At 39.2% G+C, this 23,063-nt stretch overlaps 1 long non-coding RNA gene across 2 annotated transcripts in view; it reads left to right on the top strand.

Annotated features, from left to right (window-relative positions):
• LOC145545141 (uncharacterized) overlaps nt 1-23,063 on the top strand; it is a 523,562-nt gene that overhangs the window by 31,772 nt on the left and 468,727 nt on the right. For both annotated transcript variants that reach the window (XR_014081900.1, XR_014081898.1), the window contains exon 2: nt 16,155-16,361. This is a non-coding gene — a long non-coding RNA (uncharacterized LOC145545141). The remainder of the gene's footprint in view (nt 1-16,154; nt 16,362-23,063) is intronic.

Raw genomic sequence — 23,063 nt, 5'->3', positions numbered from 1 at the left:
TTGTCTACTTGCTTGACTCTTGGCATTTCTGTTTTTTTTTCTAGTCATTGCTTGACTGGGAACAAATCCCTTTTCTTTTGTGCTACCCTATTGGAGTTGTGTTGAAATAAAAAGTCAAGAGGAGGGTGAAAATGCGAAGCTGATTGGTAGCAGTCAGAGCTGTTGACTTTGTACATGAAATGGCCTAGGGCTCACATCAAGATGAGATGGGTGGGGTAGAGGAGAGATTTGGATTCCTCCTCACCACCCAGTGAGTGGAATATCCCTAGTATGATGATTTCCTGCTTTCTTTGGAAGGTAGCCTCTCACGCTGTTTGGAAAAGAAACATCCAGCTACATTCCTGCAGACTGCATTCGTGAGTTCCTTCCCCTTGTCGGGTTCTTCTTAGACTTTGCGTGATTCAGAGTAGTTGCCCATCAGGCTGGTAACTATAGTCCTGAATTCTGAAATCTTGTCTGCTTTGTGAAAGATGAATCATGAATCATGTGTGTCCTGTTACACAGCAGAAGCATTAACACACTAATTCTGAGCTTTTGCTATGTATCAGGGACAGTTTAGGAGCCAGTACACAATGATCATCAAGACAGGGACCCTGCTCACAGGGATCTTAGATTCTCAGATAAAACTGGGGCAAAACATAGAAATGAAGAGAAATAGGGAAGGAAAGAAAGGAGAGAAGGAAGGAAAGAAAGAGTATCAGATACAGTAAATGTCAAGGTGATGGAATAGACAAATATTAGTGGGAAGAGGCACCGGAGATTAGGTGGTCAGGAAAGGTCCTCTGAGGGAGATAAAGCAAGCTGAGAACTAAGTGACAAGAAACATGCAACTGTGCAAAGAATGACTGGAAGAATATTCTAAGCAGAGGAAAAAAGCTAGTGCAAAGGCCTTATGATGAAACAATCTGTGCGTTTGAGGAATATTTCTATGGGTGGGGTGGGTGAGAGAAGAGTGGTAAGAGACAGACACATGGTGCCAAATTATGGTGGGCTTTGCTTTCATTCTAAACGTGACTGGAGGCCATCCAGGGGTTTTCAGTTAGGATGAGGATAGGGGATGACTTGATCTGTTATACATGTTTAAAAAAATCACATTTTAAAAAAGATCACATACTAAAATACCTTTTATCAGATCAAACATTTTGAAAGAAAATATTAAACAGAATATTTTGCTGGAGAGCAAAGTATTTGCATGGAAGCAGGAGGCTGCCTGCATGCAGGAGGCTGTGGCTGCAAGTCCAGGTGAGAAGTAAGGTTGGCTTATGCAAGAGATTTGTTTGGGGGAGAAGCAGAAAAATGGACCATTCTGGATATTATTGATTATAGAGAGGACAGGACTAGCAGATGGGTTAGATGTAGAGCGTGAAGGAGTGAAAGGAATCAAGTTACAGATTTTGGGCTGGATAAAGTAGGTGGGAGGTAGTACCTTTTGCTGAGATTTTTAAAGCTGAAGAAAGTGAGATTGGGAAAGCGTTGTGGAATTGAGTTGTTTTAACTGTGTTATTTCTGAGCCATGTAAGTGAAGATATCAAGTAGGTCATTGGATGTGTAAATCCAAGGACTTAAATTTCATGACTAAGACAAACCTGGAGACTTGATTTGGCTTTCATCATTTTGTAGATGTAATTTAAAATGTTGGGTTGGATGAGACCTATCTGGGTGTGACATGCAGTCTAGCCCATTCCAACATTTAGAGGTTGGGGAGAATAGGAATACTCAGCAAAGATGTCTGAAAAAGTAGCAGTTCACTGAGATAAAAGGAGAACCAGGGAGTTAAATTTCAGTTGGAATGTCATGACAGTCAAGACAGGAGGTATTACTTTATTTTTATTTTTTCAATTGAACCAATAGTTGATTTACAGTGTTGTATTAGTTTCAGGTATATAGCAAAGTGGTTCATATACATATATATTCTTAAGATTCTTTTTCCACAAAATATTGAGTGTAGTTCCCTGTGCTGTCCTTGTTAGTTATTTTATATTCAGTAGTATATATGCGTCGATTCTAAATTCCCAATTTCTCTCCCACCCCCTTCCCTCTTTGGTACTCCTAGGTTTCTTTTTTATGCCTGTGGGTCTAGTTCTATTTTGTGTATAAGTTCATATGTATCTGTATTTTAGATTCCATATATAAGTGATATGATTATCGTATGATATTTGTCTTTGTTTGGTTTACTTCACTTATGACACTCTGTAGGTCTATTCATGTTGCTATAAATGATATTATCTCATTCTTTTTAATGACTGAGTAATATTCCATTGTGTATATTGTGTATATGTAACACATTTAAGCTCTGTGAACTTGCCCAAACAACTAATTTCTCTCAGTCTCTTATTTCTCTTCCATATAAAAGCTTTATATTTATAACATAGTATAGAGTGTCAAGAGGATTTATTAAGCTAATATATACAATGTGCTTAACAACGCCCACTGTACAGTGAGTAGTCAGTAAGTGTTAACTACTATGATCTGGCCATAAGTGAAGCACGTGAGACCCAGAGGGATCTTGTGATTTACCCAAGCAATTAGTTAGTATTTTCAAAATCTTTGACTCCAGGTTTCCACTTCTAGTCTATGGAATATACAAAGATTTGTTAAGACATAGTCCCTGAATTTAAGTGGTTAGAGAATGGATATGTGAACTGAAAGAGTAAACATTTTTGTTATAGAAACTAGGTTAGCATTCCAGAACTGCTCCTTATCCCTGTATGACCTGGGCCAGTCATCTTGACTTTATAGTTTCAGTTCCTTCATTTATAAACTCTGTTTTATGGGGTTACTGTATCTCTCATGTATATACAGTGTCTGGCACATGGAAGGTCTTCCTAGAAGGAAAAATAATATTGAGTTCACATCATGACAGTCTTCTTTCATTCCTCCCCATCTCAAAAGGGGCAGACAGGGGAGGTGCTATAAAACACAGGCATACCTACAAAAATAAAGTTAATTTAAATCTTATTTTGAGGTTATTTTGCAAGGCTGTGTAATCCCATGAAGTAATAGTAAGCACTCTCAGATGTCCCAAAACAATGGCTGGTACACACCAAGCTCATGCAAGAAAACGCTTCTCAGACTTCCCTGGTGGTTACAGTTGGATAAGAATCTGCCTGCCAATGCAGGGGACACGGGTTTGATCCCCGGTCTGGGAAGATTCCACATACCATGGGGAAACTAAGTTCCTGTGTCACAACTACTGACGTCCAAGTGCTCTAGGGCCTGCAAGCTGCAACTACTGAAGCCTGTGCACGTAGAGCCTGTGCTCTGCAATGAGGGAGGCCACTGCAACGGGAAGCGTCCTGGCCACAACAAAGAGCAGCCCCTGCGTGCTGCAACTAGAGAAAGACTGAGTGCAGCCACGAAGACCCAGAGCAGAGAAAATAAATAGATGCATAAGAAAGCCCTTGTCAGCAAATGGCAGGTGATACCCATCTCCATACAAACATCGCCTGGTATGCAGTCCCAGTTTGGCACCTCTGCCTCCAAGTGTGTCGGGTCATGAACTCCAAGGCAGATGTCAACAGCTTTGTTATAAGGAAGCATGTAGCAGTGAAATTTTGAATAAAGGTATTATGTGTTCAGTTGTGTCCGACTCTTTGCGAGTCCGTGGGCTGCAGCCTACCAGGCTCCTCTGTCCATGGAATTCTCCAGGCTACCATACTGGAGTAGGTTGCCATTCCCTTCTCCAGGAGATCTTCCCAGCCCAGGGATCAAACTCATGTCTCCTGCATTGCAGGCAGATTCTTTACCACCAGAGCCACCAGGAAAGTTCATTAAGTCTCCTAGGGGAAGGTAAGTGCAGAAGTAGAGATCATAGACACATACAGAGCCAATATCTATTTCATGGAGAATTTGGGTAGTAGTGAATGGATGAAGTTCAAATATCAGGGTGTTCTGACCAATGACAGGAAGCCATGAGTAATATTTATGGGAGCAATAGATAGCCAGGACTGACTGCAGCATAGGGACTGTTAGGAAGAAGGTATATGAGGATAAGTTAGGACAATATTGTAGTTAGGTTGAATGCCAAAGCAAGAATTTAATTTTGCGAGGATTTTGTATGATTGGAAGTTTTTGAACAGAGGAATTGTCTTTTTGATATTAAAATGTATTTCTTTTTTAAAGTATGTTTCTTTTTTTAAAAGTATGTTTCTTTTTGACATTAAAGTACACATTCTGGGTTACACTTTCTCTAAGAGTTTCATAATATAAACTTTTGAAGTGGTCAAGCTAACAATGTCTTAAAGAACATGAAAACTAAAATAATAGTAATAATAGTAGCCACTATTATTTGAGAATCATTATGTGGCATGCACTGTGCTAGGGGGTCAACATCTGCCATCACATCACCCGTGAAGTAGGGATTCCAGTCCTCAGTTTAGATCTAATAAGAAAGCCTCAAGAAGGTTTAATAGCTTGCCTAAGACCGGATGAAGAAACCAGTTTGAAAATTTAGCTGACTCTGCCTGAAAAGCCAGAGAAGAACACCTCTTGCCTTTGACAATGCTATACTCCTGTTGGAGAGATAAAACATCTCTGCGTGAAATGGGTCTCAGCTGTGGCACATATGAGCTTTAGTTGTGACATGGAAGTGTTTCGTATGTGAACTCATAGTTGTGCCATATGGAGTCTAGTTCCATGACTAGGGATCAAACCTGGGCCCCCTGCATTGGGAGTGTGGAGTCTTAGGCATGGACCACCAGGGAAGTCCCTATATATTCTTTTTCATATTCTTTTCCATTATAGGTTGTTACAAGATACTGAATATAGTTCCTTGTGCAATATAGTAAGTCCTTGCTGTTTATTTTATAGGGCTTTGTATTTTGGACCGTTGACTTCTTTAAACTCCTTTGATTCAGTTTTTCAGCATTTTCCCCCTCCTCCAGGTTGTCGCTACATGCTTAAACTATTAACAGCCCGATGCCTTCCATCAGGCTCACCTGGTAGCTCAGTTGGTAAAGAATCCGCCTGTAATGCAGGAGACCCTGATTCCATTCCTGGGTTGGGAAGATCCTCTGGAGAAAGGATAGGCTACCCCCTCCAGTTTTCTTGGGTTTCCCTGGTGGCTCACATAGGAAAGAATCCTCCTGCAATGCAGAAGACCTGGCTTCAATCCCTGGGTTGGGAAGCTTCCCTGGAGGAAGGGATAGCAACCCACTCCAGTATTCTTGCCTGGAGAATCCCCATGAACAGAGGAGCCTGGCAGGCTACAGTCCATGGGGTCACAAAGAGGAGGATACCACTGAGCGACTAAGCAGAGCACAGCACAGTATGCCTTCTATCTAACCTTAGTATAATTAGAGGAAGGTAAAGGCTTTAAGGGCCTGAGAATCTCATTCAGAAGAAATGTCAGAAACATGTGGAAGCTATCATATAGCAGATAAAAGCGATGCATTCATCTATTCATTCATTCATTAAACATTCATTTGTTGAGCACCTAGATGAACCAGACAGCTGCAGCTTCATGAGTATATGACCTATGCAGTCATGGAGGGTCCCTTACTCAGGCTGGCTTTACTGTCAGCATCTTGAACTTCTTAACTTTGTGTTTAAAAATATGATTTTTAAATGAAGTTCAGTAGGACAGTAGAACGTGAGCAGAGGAGATACATAGAGCATGTTTATCTACCTTGTTCTTTGCTGCTTATTCCTATATAGCATATGTGATACTCACAAGTACACAATTCCAGTGGCCCCATAGCCTGCAGAATCCCATGGAAAGAGGAGCCTGGCAGGCTACAGTTCATGGAGTCGCAAGGGTTGGACATGACTTAGCGACTAAACCACCACCGCCATGATGGACAGGAATTCAGTGACACTCAGAGCTAGTATAAAGTAAGCATGTTCCATGTAGGATGAAGTAGGCAGGTGTGTAGAGAGCCCCAAGAGGCCATGATTTCCATTTAAACCAGAAGTTGCTTCAAACAGAGAGAGAAGCATTGGTGTTCTAAGTAACATGAATGATGAAGGAAACTTACCTTTTCTTAGTTATGTTTCATTGAAAGTGATGATATAGAAAGGGAAAGATAGTTCCTTTTCCTTTCAGCTGTTTCACATCATAAGTAAGCTGCCAGTAGACAGTGTGGCAGAATGTGTATATATAAAGGAGTGAATTAAAATAATTGAGTTAGTTGTTTGCAGCATATTTGCTCTTCTTGTATGTAAGAATATACATATGCAAGTGTAAGCTACAAAGTACAAACTAGTTCTGATATTTCTACACTTGTTAAATGCACTTACATTTGCCTTTAAAGCTGGAAACACACGATTTAAAGATGAATAGTACAGAATCATCCTGACAAATCACAATTTAAATTTTTCTTAGAACAATGTTAAGTAGCAAATAAAAATACCATAACAAGTCAAGAGACAGAACTTGGAAGGAAAATACTTTACTTTTTAATGCTTTTAATAGTACTTCTATTCTGCTTTTTGAATAAGGAGCCCCACTTGCCATGTTGCATGGGTCCCACAAATTACATAGTTAGACTTAGGGCCAAACACTGTGTTAGGAAACAGGAATATACTGATGGACAAGTAAGACATGGACTCTGCTTTCATGGAGTATACAGTTCAGAGGGGATAATTACATAATAACAGTTGTTATAAGAGAAACAGAGGAAAAGTACAGGGTGTTACAAGAACAGGTGAATGGGAGAAACTGCTGAATGGACATTGTTAATTGCCTCTCCAACAGCCTTTCTCCTTTGCCAGTAAAATTTCCTTCCTTTAGAAACTAAAACCTTCTGATCCTCCACTTCCCTGACATAAAGAGTTTGAGCATGTGATTAAATCCTGTCCAATGATATCTGAGTGAAAGTCTGCTAGACAGAGACACTCTAGGGAAAGATTTTGCTTCCTGATACAGAGAGAAACAGGAGAACATCTTTCCTACTTTAGATACTGTATGATGCTTAGAGCTGTGGACGCTATCTTGTAACCATGAGGGGAAAGTAAAGATAATGGCAGGAAGCTCATCTAGGACTAAATGTAACTTTGAACCTCTGGGCCTATTCAGAACTATATGCCTATAGAGTGCTTGTTAGGTGAGGAAAAAATGCATTCTCATTGTTAAAGACACTGTTAGCTGGGTTTTCTGTGGTTTGCAGCCAGGACTTCCTAACTGATGTTTTGATCTATTCTGGGTAACCAGGGAGGTTTCTTCTGAGAAAATGACATTTCATATATACCAAAATGTTGATTAGGAATTAAGTTGTTGATTTGAGACAATAGAGATCCAAGCCTGAGAGAATATGCATAATTTGATGCCCTAAATCAGGAAGGTACTTGACATATTTGAGAGCTAAGATCCCGAAGGATATGTGCTGAAGACCAGAGTAGGTGTGCAGCATCCTGGACATGAGGCTCTCAGATACATCCCCAGATAGATGACTTGACCGTTTTCCTCCTGGGAGATGGTGACAGGTTGGTTGCTGCTACTCTGTACCCTGTCCAGAAAATCCCAGGCTCCAACACTCAGCGTATCAGGTGTCCCATAGCTGAGAACACAGATTTTCATTTTCATGGATGGTCCCACTTGTTGGAAGTGGATGCCTTGTCTGCATGTCAATACTGTGAGTAGTGACACAGTGGTTATCAGAACTTTTAGCGAAGTGTAAACCTTTTAGTGCATCATCCTCCTTGTTTTCATAAATAAGCAAAATGATGTGGAAGTGCCAGAGAACATAGAGTAAAAATCTGTGGAGATGTGCACCATCAGATATACTTAAAAATATTTTTATGAAAGACCTGGATGATTCCCCAAATGATAGAAATAATGAGAAAGAAGGATAGAGTCATCAGGAGCATTCGTATAATTGCAGTGTTAATGGTTAGAACCCAATCAACCTCTGTGACCAAGTGGCGGGCTGGGTCCCTGATGATTCCTGCAGTAATGACACCTAGAGAAATAAGGCTGTCAGAGCCATTATCATCATTGTGTTTACCAGCATATCATCCCGGCCATGGACTCAGTGCCAGGAGGCAAGGAGGGCTGTGGTTTACAAAACAGACGCTCACCTCAAAGGCCCACTTAAATTGCAATTACGCACTGGTAATGACTTTCTGTAATTTGTGGTGGAAAGGAGATGGAACCCTGGACTCTGTGTTAGAGACAAAAAGCAAAACAAGGAGAAGAGAAGGAAACAGAATGCTAATTATGTTTTTAAAAAATACGTATGGCCCCTGTCAGCATTACAGAAGCATGATCTCATTAATCTTCATAATAGCTCTGTTAGTCCCACGGTTGAGAAGAGGAAATTGGGAGAAATGAGCTGTCTAAGTAACTTGCCCACAGCATGAACGAACTAGAGACATCGGGGAAACAAAACCAGCGTTGATAATGTAGTGAGTGGTCCTCTCTCACCTTTTCTTCTGGTTTTTAAGCTTTGACTCAGATGGGGCAGGAAATAAAAGAGCAGACACTGCGGCAAAAAGCAGCTTTTGGCTTTGTGATGCTCAAGTGGCAGTACCCAGCATGATTTAATCACTTGATAATCTTCTAAAAGTGATTTCTGAGTCTACATAAGGTATTTCAGTGGATTTTCAAGGAAAATCCAAGAAGTGTTTAACTTGAGCTAAAATAGGTATTTGCAGGATTTCTGTGTCCTCATTCATTGATTCGGAAAATATCGCCTGTCATGTGCCTGGCACAGCGCTTAGCACTAGAAATAGATCAGTGACTCAACCAGACAAGTTTCTACTCTCATGGAGCTTTTCTTCTACAGGAAGGAAACAGGCAACAAACATGTAAAAAGTACATGAAGGAGAGAACCGCAGAGTGGTGCCTGCTGTGGGAAACAGAACGAGGAAAAAGATGAGAATGTGTGTCTGGAGGGTGGGGTTCCTTTGGAGAAAGTAGCCGGGAAGGATTCTTTATGGGAGTGGAAGCCTGTGGGAAAATCGGGGACAGATTTTTGGTGAAGTCTGCAAGTGCAAAGGCCCTGAGACAGGGATAGGAAAGGCAAAAAGAAACCTGTGTGACTAGATCATAAGGAGAAAGAGGGCAAGTGGTAGAAAAAGGAGCTGGAGAACCACGCATTCTTTCTAAAGACTGACTACTCTTTGCCTGTCAGTGCACTCGGGTCCGCTCAGAGGAAGGTTTCAAGCCTTTTTTTGTTGGCTCTTTTGCAAGATTCCCCAAAATGATAAAAGTGAAGAGAGAAAATGCTCTGCCCAGTGGGCCTCCGTCTCTTGTTTCTCTCTTGCCTGTTCTGCAGTGAGGTGCTTAATGACCCTATTTTCCCTTAATGTACTCTCATAGAAAAAAACCCTAGGACATTATTCCATGCCTATTTTTAAGATAGTTCATGAAATAGAAATGAATACGAGCACAGTTTGTTCCAGTGAGTCTCTAATAATCAAATACCTCCTCACTTGGCAGATTTTTGGCTTCCACAAAGGGATTTTAATTGAGAGGATTTTTGCAAAATCAGCATTTGGTATTCTGAGACACTCATTCAGCAAATACTTTGTTAGTATAATCGGCTTCAATGTATAAAGTAATTTGAAGAGTGGTTCTGCAGAGAGTCTCTGACCAATCCCCGTGTGAACCCAGATACATGACACTGCAGAAGGTCTCCATCCAAATGGAATCAGCATGGCTTTGTGCATTTATGGATTTAGCTTCTGTGTATAAATCCAAACCACTTAAATCCTGGATCAAAGAACATATGTAGCTCCTTTTTTCTGCTATGGCTGAAGTTCTGATCATGTTCTGAGCCTCAGAAACCTCAAAAAGACTTACAAATAACATTTGCTTCTTGTTTTTATTCTGTTATGGTTTATATTTTATGGTCACTGGAGCCTATGGGGGTAATGCTAGGTACACCTATAGTATTTGAGCCAGCAACCTGGAAAAGTTTAGCAGGGGGAATTGAGGAGAGTTAGCAGAATTGATTGGTTGACATAGTTGATTTGCAGATATCAATGTAGTCTTTATTTTTTTCAGTGTGATTTGAAAAAAATTATATCTGTCCTGTTGGGATTACAGGTGTGAGGACGGTCACGTGACTTCGTTATGTGGCAGATTTACTGATCTCCATCTCCTACTGCTGTCAGTGCCTTGAGCAGACTGAGGCTGTGTCTTTCACAGTGTTTTCCCCAGCATCTGGCATACTGCCTGGCATATAGTAGATGCTCATTAAATATTTGTTGAATGAATGAAACATTGATAAAAATAGGAACTACAATGATTTAGTTATAATTAAGACAGTTTTTGTGTGGAATAAACCAATTTTAAAAATTCTAATATGTTCTCTTACAATATTTAATATGCTTTTTTATTAAAAATAGCTGACCACTCTGTGACAACCTAGAGGGGTAGAGGGGAGGGAGGCTCCATAGGGAGGGAATATATATATAATTATGACTGATTTGTACTGTTGTACAGCAGAAACCAACACGATAGTGTAAAGCATTTATCCTCCAATTTAAAAATTTTAAAAATGGCTTTATATACATATACTAATTTTACAGATGTATCAATGTGGTGACATTGTAATACTGTTTTCTTCATTCAGTCATTTTTTTCCCTATATTCACTTAGCTTCTTCCTTTCTCCACCTCCAGTCCTCCAGTCCTTTACCCCCACCTTCAGATCATATTAATAATCTAGTAATTTGTGTAATTAAGACCAGGAATGTGTTTGCATCCCAGCACCACCATTTATAACCTGTGTGATGTTGGAGAAGTTTCATAAATTTCCTTATCTGTAAAACCAAGATTGTAAAACCTATATCACAGAAGTCTGTCACTTGCTCATATATATACACAGTGGTCCCCCCTTATCCACAGGGATGCATTCCAGGACTCCAGTGGAGGCCTAGAACCACAGTACTGAACCTTATGTATATTATGTTTTTTCCAATACATACCTACCTATAGTAAAGTTTAGTTTATCAGGTACAGTAAGAGATTACTAACAATAGCTGATAATAAAATAGAACAATTATAGCAATACACTGTAATAGAAGTTATGCGAACTGTGGTCTCTCATATCTCATTGTACAAATTTAATGCCTTTTTCATCTTAACTGAGCACTTACTTAGGCACTGTGGCTCCAATTTTTGCAGTTTGAGATGCGACAGGAAGTTCAGTTCAGTTGCTCAGTCATATCCAACTCTTTGCGACCCCATGAACTGCAGCATGCCAGGCCTCCCTGTCCATCACCAACTCCTGGAGTCCACCCAAACCCATGTCCATTGAGTCAGTGATGCCATCCAACCATCTCATCCTCTGTCGTCCCCTTCTCCTCCTGCCCTCAATCTTTCCCAGCATCAGGGTCTTTTCCAATGAGTCAGCTCTTCGCATCATGTGGCCAAAGTATTGGAGTTTCAGCTTCAACATCAGTCCTTCCAATGAACACCCAGGACTGATATCCTTTAGGATGGACTGGTTGGATCTCCTGCAGTCCAAGGGACTCTCAGGAGTCTTCTCCAACACAACAGTTCAAAAGCATCAATTCTTCCACGCTCAGCTTTCTTCACCATCCAACTCTCACATCCATACATGACTACTGGAAAAACCATAGCCTCGACTAGACGGACCTTTGTTGACAAAGTAATGTCTTCGCTTCTTAATACGCTATCTAGGTTGGTCATAACTCTCCTTCCAAGGAGTAAGTGTCTTTTAATTTCATGGCTGCAATCACCATCTGCAGTGATTTTGGAGCCCAGAAAAATTAAGTCAGCCACTGTTTCCACTGTTTCCCCATCTATCTGCCATGAAGTGATGGGACCACATGCCATGATCTTAGTTTTCTGAATGTTGAGCTTTAAACCAACTTTTTTTACTGTCCTCTTTCACTTTCATCAAGAGGCTCTTTAGTTCTTCTTCGCTTTCTGCCATAAGGATGGTATCATCTGTATATCTGAGGTGATTGATATTTCTCCTGGCCATCTTGATTCCAGCTTGTACTTCCTCCAGCCCAGCGTTTCTCATGATGTACTCTGCATATAAGTTAAATAAGCAGGGTGACAATATACAGCCTTGACGTACTCCTTTTCCTATTTGGAACCAGTCTGTTGTTCCATGTCCAGTTCTAACTGTTGCTTCCTGACCTGCATACAGGTTTCTCAAGAGGCAGGTCAGATGGTCTGGTATTCCCATCTCTTTCAGAATTTTCCACAGTTTATTGTGATACACACAGTCAGAGGCTTTGGCGACAGGAAGACCTGCATGAATTTCTTATTCTTTCTTTGCAATTTCACAGATAGAAGAACAACACATGATTTTTTTTCCCCTTAACTCAGGAGTGTTCACCTTTTCACTTAAAATAAGCACTTTACAGCTTCTCTTTGGCAGATCAGAATTGCCAGAATTGCTATTCTTGTGTTTTGGGGCCTTTATTAAGTAAAGTAAGAGTTATTGAACACCAGCACTGGGATCCCATGGCAGTCGATCTGATTGTGGAGATGGCTGCTAATGAGTGGGATAAGCTGGACAAAGAGATGATTCACATCCAGAGTGGGACCAAGCAGGACACTGTGAAATTTAATTACATTACACAAGTTGGCTTGTGGGGCTTCTCTGGTTACTCAGGTGATAAAGAATCTGCCTGCAGCGCGAGAGACCTGGGTTCAATTGCTGGGTTGGGAAGATCACCTGGAGAAGGGAATGAGATCACCCACTCCAGTATTCTTCGCTGGAGAAGTCCTTGGACAGAGGAGCCTGGTGGGCTACAGTCAATGGGGTCACAAAGAAATGGACACAGTTAAGTGACTAACACTAACTAACACTAACAGGTTACCTCGCAAATGAATTATGTCTGGAATTTTCCACTTAATGTTTTTTGACCACAGATGACCCTGAGTAACTGAAACTGTGGAAATTGATATCTCAGCTAAGGGTGGGAGTAGTGATGGTGGTGTTGGGGACTACCTTAAGTGGACCGGCTGTGGGTAGAGGGCTTCAGTTCCTCACCTCATCTGCCTCTCTGTAGGGCTGCTGACCCCAAGACAGTTAACCTCCTGCGGACTGAGAAATCGTAGAGACAGGAGGAAGCTGCAGTGCCTTTTATGACCCAGTTTTCAGTATTTGGAATTCTCCAGGTAACAATACTTGGGTGCTTTACCATTTCCTTCTCCAGTGGATCTTCCCATTCGAGGGATCAAACCTATGTCTCCTGCACTGCAGGCAGATTCTTTACCAACTGAGCTACAAGGGAAGCCCTATATTTATGACATTATAGTTTAAATAGGTTTGTGCTGATTTTAAAAATGACTAAGTTTAAAGTAGCTTCAAAAAAGATCTTCATGACCCAGATAATCACAGTGGTGTGATCACTCACCTAGAGCCAGACATCCTGGAAAGTGAAGTCAAGTGGGCCTTAGAAAGCATCACTACGAACAACGCTAGTGGAGGTGATGGAATTCCAGTTGAGCTATTTCAAATCCTCAAAGGTGATGCTGTGAAAATGCTGCACTCGATATGCCAGCAAATTGGGAAAACTCAGCAGTGGCCACAGGACTGGAAAAGGTCAGTTTTCGTTCCAATCCCAAAGAAAGGCAATGCCAAACAATGCTCAAACTACCGCACAATTGCACTCATCTCACATGCTAGTAAAGTAATGCTCAAAATTCTCCAAGCCAGGCTTCAGCAATACATGAACCGTGAACTTCCAGATGTTCAAGCTGGTTTTAGAAAAGGCAGAGGAACCAGAGATCAAATTGCCAACATCCTCTGGATCATCAAAAAAGCAAGAGAGTTCCAGAAAAACATCTATTTCTGTTTGATTGACTACACCAAAGCCTTTGACTGTGTGGATCACAGTAAACTGTGGAAAATTCTTCAAGAGATGGGAACACCAGACCATCTGACCTGTCTCTTGAGAAACCTGTATGCAGGTCAGGAAGCAACAGTTAGAACTGGACATGGAACAACAGACTGGTTCCAAATAGGAAAAGGAGTACGTCAAGGCTGTATATTGTCACCCTGCTTATTTAACTTATATGCAGAGTACATCATGGAAAACGCTGGGCTGGAGGAAGCCCAAGGTGGAATCAAGATTGCCAGGAGAAATATCAATCACCTCAGATATGCAGATGACACCACCCTTATGGCAGAAAGTGAAGAAGAACTAAAGAGCCTCTTGATGAAAGTGAAAGAGGAGAGTGAAAAAGTTGGCTTAAAGCTCAACGTTCAGAAAACTAAGATCATGGTATCTGGTCCCATCACTTCATGGAAAATAGATGGGGAAACAGTGGATACAGTGTCAGACTTTATTTTTTGGGGCTCCAAAATCACTGCTGATGGTGATTGCAGCCATGAAATTAAAAGACGCTTACTCCTTGGAAGGAAGGTTATGGCCAACCTAGATAGCATATTTAAAAGCAGAGACATTGCTTTGCCAACAAAAGTCCGTCTAGTCAAGGCTATGGTTTTTCCAGTGGTCATGTATGGATGTGAGAGTTGGACGGTGAAGAAAGCTGAGTGCCGCAGAATTGATGCTTTTGAACTGTGGTGTTGGAGAAGACTTTTGAGAGTCCCTTGGACTGCAAGGAGATCCAATCAATCCATCCTAAAAGAGATCAGTCCTGGGTGTTCATTGAAAGGACTGATGTTGAAGCTGAAACTCCAATACTTTGGCTACCTCATGCGAAGAGTTGACTCATTGGAAAAGACCCTAATTCTGGGTAGGATTGAGGGCAGGAGGAGAAGGGGACGACAGAGGATGAGATGGCTGGATGGCATCACCGACTCGATGGACATGGGTTTGGGTAGACTCTGGGAGTTGGTGATGGACAGAGAGGCCTGGCGTGCTGCAGTTCATGGGGTTGCAAAGAGTCGGATATGACTGAGCGACTGAACTGAAACTGAAAGTAGCTTCAGAGTTTCTAGTCTTGGTTAAAAACGTTTGTTTGTATATGTATTCAGAAAGAGTTCCTTTTTTTTTTTTTTGATTAGATAGAACTTTTTTTTTTTATTTTTTGTTTTTTTTTGAAGCTCACTGCTTTTATTTATTTATTTATTTTTTTATAAATTTATTTATTTTAGTTGGGGGCTAATTACTTTACAATATTGTAATAGTTTTTGCCATACATTGACATGAATCAGCCATGGGTTTACATGTGTTCTCCTTCCTGGACCCCCCACCCACCTCCCTCCCCATCCCATCCCTCTGGGTCTTCCCATTGCCCCGGCCCTGAGCCCTTGTCTCATGCATCGAACATGGAATGGTGTTCTGTTTCACATATGATAATATACATGTTTCAATGCTATTCTCCCAGAACGTCCCACCCTCACCTTCTCCCTCAGAGTCCATAAAATTGTTCTATGCATCTGTGTCTCTTATTCTGTCTCGCATATAGGGTTATCATTGCCATCTTTCCTCAAAAAAAGTGGGGGGTGGGTTTTATCTTTTTGGCCGCTCAGCATGTGGGATTTCTTAGTTCCCGGGACAGTAATTGAACTCACATCCCCCATAATGGAAGTGTGGAATCCTAACTACTAGACCACCAGAGAATTCCAATCTACTCTTTATTCTGAGTCAAATTTGTATCTTTACTACTAACTACTATAAGATGTAAATTGCCCCAGTCTCAGCAGTTTAACATTATAAAAATTATTTCCTTTTTGCTAACCTATCCAATATGGGTATTTCTGGGTGGAAGCTCCACTTTATGGACTCTGCATCTTCAACATGAGGCTTCTGAGCCTACCTGGGTAGTCATCACTATTCCAGTTAGCCAGAAGAGGGAGAGTATGTAGAAATTTCAGGTGCATAAGCTTGGAGGTGGTAAACAACATTTCCATGGTCATTTTATAAGCCAGAGTTCAGATACAGGGCCACTCCTGGCTCCAGAGGAGGATGGGAAATATATTCTCACTGGTGCTGCTGATCTGTTTGTCAGTTTCTATGCTGATGCCATGTTGTTTATATTACAATGACTTTGTAGTGTATTCTGATATTTTTAAAGAAAATCTCCTTCACTGGCTCTCTTTTTGTTTTTTCCTTCACTTTTCCTGGGTATTATCCTTCTGTACACAGTTAAATCAATTTTATTCACTTACAAAAACAAAATGAAACAACCATAACAAAACTGTTGAGATTTTAATTGAAAAGGTATTCAACTTAATATTATTTGTACAACTTGTGATATTCCTATGCGTTTAAGTCTTCCCAATCAAGATCATGTATCTTTTCTTTTTTTTCAAGGTTTTTATTTTACCTGCTTCCTTAAGACTGGATTGTGAAAGAGACTGAAAAGTATCAGAAAGTTTCATGACTGAGTTATTTTTTTAAATGAGATATTATTTACTTATTGTGAAATGGACAGATCTTAAACTCCTATCAAGATACAGAATATGACCAGCACCTCAGAAGCTTCCCTTGTGTCTCTGCTAATGAGTTTTTACCACACAGGTAAGAATTATTCTGATTTTTAGCCTCATAGAGTTAGTGATGCTTATTCTTGAACTTTATATAAGTGGAAGGATATATGTACTTTTCTTGTATAAGGTTTCATTTGCTCCATGTAGAGAGTCATCGATGTTGCTATAATTATCAGTTTGGTCCTTTCTATTACTGAGTACTATCTCATCCCATGGATATACATTTGTCTATTCTTCTACATGTTGAATGGGTTGTTTCAACTTGTTGCTATCTTGCTTAAAGTTGCTGTGGACATTCACGTGCAAGTTTCTGTGTGGTCACATGTGTTTAATTTCTCATGAGAAAATATTTAGGAGGGGAATTCCTGGGTCATAAGATTGGTGTATATTTAACTTTACAAGAAACTGACAAACAATTTCCCAAAGTATTTGTGTCATTTTACACTCCCACCAGCAATGTCTTCTCCCCACTAACAGCTGTTGCATGTTATATCCTTATTAACATTTGCTGTTATCAGTCTTTAACTGTAGCCACTTGGATGGGTGTATAGTATTTTACATACCAACTTTGTTGCAGTATAATTTATGTACAGTAAAATACACACATTTTCAAGTCTACAGTTCAGTGAAGACTGACAAGTATATACACCCATAAAACTACTACCACAATGAAAATATAAAGAGTACCCATTACCCCAAATATAAAACATTCTTATTACCACTTGTATCCTTTTCGATTCAATCCTCACCCCTCATCCCACTTCAGGCAACTGCTGAGCTGCTTTTAATCACTGTAGATTTGTCATTCTAACAGTTTCACATGAAAGGACAGAAAGTATATAGTCTTTTATGTCTTGCTTCTTTTCACTTAGCATAATGTTTGTGAGATTTATATATGTTTATTGTGAATAGTATTCTATTGTATAAATATACCGTGGTTCACCTGTTGATGAATAATGGGTTGTTTCTAGTTTCTGGCTATTTTGAATAAAGCTGCAATGAATATTTATATATATATGTCTATGTATGAACATATACTTCTATTTTTCTTGGGTAATACCTAGAAGTGGAATTGTTCTATCGCATAGTAAGTATATGTTTAACTTTCTAAGGAATTACCAGGCTATTTTCCAAAGTGGTTACATTATTCAGTGTTTCATTATTAATGGATTAGAGTTACAATTGCTTCATATCTTTGTCAACACTTGGGGTTATCAGTCTTTTTAATTTTTATCATTGTAATTGGCTAGTATCTTTAGTATCTTATCTCTAATATTTATTTCTTTGGTGACTAAGTATGTTAACCACCTTTTGATTGACGTTTAAATGTGTTCATTTCTGAGGTGTCTGTCAAATCTTTTGCCCATTTAAAAAAATTGGATTGCTACTTTTGTTATTATTGAGTTGTAAGAACATTCATTCTGAATATAAGACCTTTGTAGATACATTACAAATATTTACTTCTAGTCTGTGGGCTGACTTTTCATTTTCTTTAAGTGTCTTTAGAGGAGCAGGAGTTTTTAAATTTGGGGAAGTCTATTTTTTTCAATTATTTTTTATGGTTCACGCTTTTTGTGTCCTATGTAAGAACTGTGCCTTTGTTAGGTTTGCAATAATCTTATGTTGTGTTTTATAATAGAAGTTTTTAAGTTTTAGCTTGTAATACATGGGATCTATTTTCTATCTCTAATTATTTTTATGTATTAAATGAGTGTATTGAGATTCACTTTTTCCATATAAGTATTGATTTGTTTCAATATCACTTATTGAAAAGATCTCTATTTCCCCATTGAACGGCCTTTGTTGGAAATTAGTTGACCATATAATGTAGGTCATGTTGAACTGTTTATTCTGTTCCTTTAATCTATATGTCCATTGTGATGTCAGTGCCATACTATCTTGATTGTTACCGTTTTAAAGAAAGTCTTAAAATTAGATACTTTGAATTTTCCAACTTTATTCTTTTGTAACATTGTTTTGGTTATTCTAAGTCCTTTGCATTTCCACATAAAGTTTATGGGCAGCTCACTAATCTCTATTTTAAAGAAGACTGTCAAATTATTATTAGGATTTCTCAGTTTTCTTTATACTACTATATAATAAGTTGATTATATATTGACCCTGCATTTTACAGCCTTACTAAAGGCACTTACTAGTTTTAATATTTTTATTGTAGGTTACTTAGGGTTTCCTTTGTAAATGATAATACCATCTAAGACTGAGATGATTTTATTCTTTCTTTTCAAGTTCATGCATTTTATTTTATTGCCTTATTACACTGGCTAAGACTTCCAATGAAATTTTAAGTAGAAGGTAGTGAGAGGGACAACTTAACTTTATTCTCAGTCTTTAGGAGAATACCTTCAATATTTCACAAATAAGCATATATAATGTTACCTGTAAGTTTTTCATAGATATCCTTTTACTGTGAGTTTTTATCATGAGTAGGTGTTGGATTTGATCAAGTGCTTTTCTTGTGGTGGTGTGTCTATGTGCTCAGCTCAGTTGTGTCCAACTCTTTGAGACTCCATGGATTGGGCTCCTCTAACCATGAAATTTTTCCAGGCAAGAATACTGGAGTGGGTTGCTATTTCCTACTCCAGGGTATCTTCCCGAGCCAGACATCAAATTGGCAGGTGAATTCTTTACCGCTATGTCACCTGGGAAGTAGTAAAGAATCTGACTGTCCCCAGGGAAAAAAATCATCAGGACCAGATGTATTTACCGTTGATTTTTATCTAACCTTAAAGAACAGTTGATTTTTATGTTAAACTTTAGCCTTAGAAAAAGATTAAAATGTCTCTAGTTCATATTTCAAATCCAATGTGAGTTTAATACTAAGCCATTAAATTCTCTGGAATGTATACCCAGGAGTGGAAATGCTGGGTTGTTATTTTAACTGTATGTTTAAGTATTTGTTTTCCAAAGGTGTCTACACACCACTTTAAATTCCCATCTATTTTTCCACATCATCATCAACACTTGCTGCTGCTGCTAAGTCGCTTCAATCGTGTCCGACTCTGTGCGACCCCATAGACGGCAGCCCACAAGGCTGCGCCGTCCCTGGGATTCTCCAGGCAAGAACACTGGAGTGGGTTGCCATTTCCTTCTCCAGTGCATGAAAGTGAAAAGTGAAAGTGAAGTCGCTTAGTCGTGTCCGACTCTTAGCGACCCCATGGACTGCAGCCTACCAGGCTCCTCCATCCATGGGATTTTCCAGGCAAGAGTACTGGAGTGGGGTGCCATTGCCTTCTCCTCAACACTTACTATTGTCTTTTTTATTATAGCCATTCTAGTCTGTATGAAATGGCATCTTACTGTGGTTTTGATTTGTATTTCCCTTTATTACTAATGATATTGATTATGTTTTCAGTACTTATTGGCCATTTGTATATCATCTTTTATTAAGTTGTTCCCACACCATTTGTTGAAAAGACTGTTCTTCATTGAAATTTCTTGGCATCCTTATCACAAATAAGTTGCCTTCAAATATGTGGGCTTCCTTCTGGACTCTCAATTTTCTTCCACTGATCTATATGCCTATACTTTTTCCAGAGCCAAATGATTTTATTTTAGCTTTGAAATCATGATATGCAAGTCCTCCAACTTGAATTTGCGAAACAAGATTGTTTTGGCTATTCTGGGTTCTGAATTTCCATATGAATCCCACCTGTGAAGAACGGGTGGGGTTTTGAGAGGAATTGCACTGAGTTTGTAGAACAACTTGGGTAGTATTGTTATCTGAACAAAATTCTTTGTCTGTGAACATGAATGTCTTTCTGCTTTCTTAGGTCTTAATTTCTTTCAACATGTATAAATATTGCACTTATTTTGTTAAATTTATTCCTGACTATATTATTCTTTTTTAGATGCTATTGTAAATGAAATCATTTTATTAATTTTATTTTGGGTTGTTTATTGTTAGTGTATAAAAACACAATTGATTTTTATATGCTGATATTGTAATCTGCAACTTTGATAAACTCATTGATTAGCTCCAATAGTTTTTTATGGATTTCTTAGGATTTTCTATATATGGAATATCACTTGCAAATGGAGATAATTTTACTTCTTCCTTTCCAATTTGGATTTTTTTTTATTATTAATCTTGCCTAATTGCCCTACTTATAACCTCCAGAACAATGCTGAATAGAAGTGGTAAGACTAGTTATCTTTGTCTTGTTCCTGATCTTAGGAAATAAACTTTCCATCTTTCACCATTAAGTACAGTATTAGCTGTGAGTTTTTGTCGATGCCCTTATCAGATTGAGAGAACTCTCTCTATTCCTAGTTTGTTGAGTGATTTTATAATGGAAGGGTTTTGGGTTTTATCAAATGCTTTTTCTAGACTACTGATATTATCTTGTGATTTTTGTTGTATTAATAATAATGTTTACATTGATTTTTGTATGTTGAACCAATCTTGTATTCCTGGGATAAATTTATCTTATTGTTTTAAGATGTAGGTTTTATTATTATTCAAAAGTGATAAGGCCAAAAAATCAGGAGACAGTTGCCGTTGAAAAGATAGTTTATTACTCAGTTTCCAAGAAGAGGGACATGTTATGCCATGTGGGGTAGAAGGAGTACATGGAGGAAGAGCCGTCATCATTCAGGAGATGGGGGGATATAGAGGAAAATATGAGCAAGTATCTTTATGGTGGTTTCCATGAGAAGAAAAGGGAAAAGTAGAGTAAGCAGGTTTAGGGCTGGCTAATTTGAATAATTTCAGTGGGCTCTAGTTGTCTGGTACCTGGCTGTAGATGTTTGGGGTAGAGGAATAGGGGCACAGACTGGGAGAACCCTGTGAAAGCCTGATGAATGAGGTGGTTGAGGTATGGGTTAGGAATTTCTTGGTCTGCATGTGAAAAGAGCAGAAGCAAATGAGTTGTTTAGTCTCTAGGATTTGGCCAGCTCTGGGAGGAACAGTCTCTCCAGAGTCAGCAAGGCCTCAGATTTCCAAGCATCCCAATAAAAAGATATGGTTAGTAAAACCACAGTCTATAATTTTTTTGCTATGTTGCTGGATTCAATTTTCTGGATTTGTTAAGGGTTTTTACATCAATAATCATAGAGGATATTGGTCTGTGGTTTTCATTTCTTGTGATGTCTTTGATTTCTGTATCAGGGTAATCCTGGCCTCATAAAATGAGTTAGGAAGTGTTTCCTCTTTTGTTTTTTGGGAGGATTTATTAAGTACTGGTGTTAATTGGTCTTTAAAAGCTTGGTAGAATTCATCCTGAAGCTAGCTGGTCCTGGGCTTTTGTTTCTGGTGGGTTTTCGATTATTAATTTAATCTGCTTATTTTTTTAAAGGTTGGTCAGTTTTGGTATTGTGTGTCTTTATAGGAATTCATGCTTTTCATCTCGGTTCTCTAATTTATTGCATAAAATTTATACATTTTGTTATATACAGTAGATACAACTTTTCATCAACATACCATTTCATAAAATGAAGGAAAAAACCACATGAAAGTCTATGTTAAAGTACCTGGGGTATCATCTCAAAATAAATCCTCCTGTTTGGAGGGACAGAAATAAAGATCTTAAGTTATCATAGTTGATTTTTTCTTTAAAGATCCTTTGGTTATCAGAAACCCACATAAAACTTGCACAAGTGAAAAGATGAGTTACTGTAAGAATGACAGAACATTAAAATGGAAATTTCAAACGCTAGAGGATATAAAGGTTTAAGGTGTTGAACATTAAGAAGCAAGAATTTATAAGAAGTATTTCTTCGAGTTGTGTTGTGTGCTTTCTCCCTTCCTTCCTTCCGAGGGTAAAGGCTTGTGGTATCTGTTTCTCCCTTCAAGCCTTGGAAAGGTGGTTTTAGTAGGATTAACTGAGAGCAGATGGAGGACTCTAAGCATTGGTGTCTGACCTGATGTGCCAGAGCAGATTGAGAGGAGGTTGCTTTGGGGTTAGCCTGCACTCCTCAAATTTTCCCGGGCAAAGATGCACAGGTGCCTCCTGAGGATCATAGGTGAACCGTATACATCAGACAGGTAATGGGGTGTTGGACTAGGTTCTTTCAGCAGGGACATCAGAATGGGAGAGGGGATTGCAGCAGGCAGAGACTGAAGGTGGAATGAAGGATACTTTGGGGCTGTGAAAGAAATAATGATGTCATTTTGTTGAAAGATATATTCATCTGAGTTAGAGGAACTTCCAGAAGAGAGGCCTAGCAATGGATTCCTTCAAGAACCCATACAAGCAATGCAGACATATATCGGGCTTCCAGAGTGGGCAAAACCTGCTTTTGACCTTCTATTCCTTCACCTCTGCATCCTCTGACTGACCACTCCCCTAGTCCTTTAGAAACCATAAAGTAGCCAGTGCATAGAAGAAGAAATGGTGAGAACTGATGAAAAGACTACTATTATACCTTTCTCTAGGTAGAAGTTCCTACCTGGAGGGAAGGAAATGTTAAGATCTGTGAAGGGTCTGAGAGTTTACCCTACTTGCAAGTTAGCCTTCTATAATTTCAAGGTTGCTGGTAGAAGACAAAAGACTCCTGGGCCAGAGACAAAGAACAGTTTCTTACTCACAAGAACGGTATTTTTAAGTTGGTTCCCTGAGCCTCAATTCCCACAGGGTGATGCAAAGAAGGCCAGATTGTACCTGCATACGCAGTGGATTCTGCTATAGGAGAGGAACTCTAAACTTAGGGAACCTGAATGGTTTTCTGTTTTGTTTTGAAGTGTAGTTGATTTACAATATTGTGTTAGTTTCAG

Source organism: Giraffa tippelskirchi, chromosome 4, assembly GCF_054371585.1.
Source record: "Giraffa tippelskirchi isolate mGirTip1 chromosome 4, T2T-mGirTip1v1.2.pri, whole genome shotgun sequence".
Taxonomy (NCBI): Eukaryota; Metazoa; Chordata; class Mammalia; order Artiodactyla; family Giraffidae; genus Giraffa; species Giraffa tippelskirchi.
The sequence above is the reverse complement of the archived record's forward strand: the minus strand, read 5'-3'. Positions and strand labels throughout refer to the sequence as shown.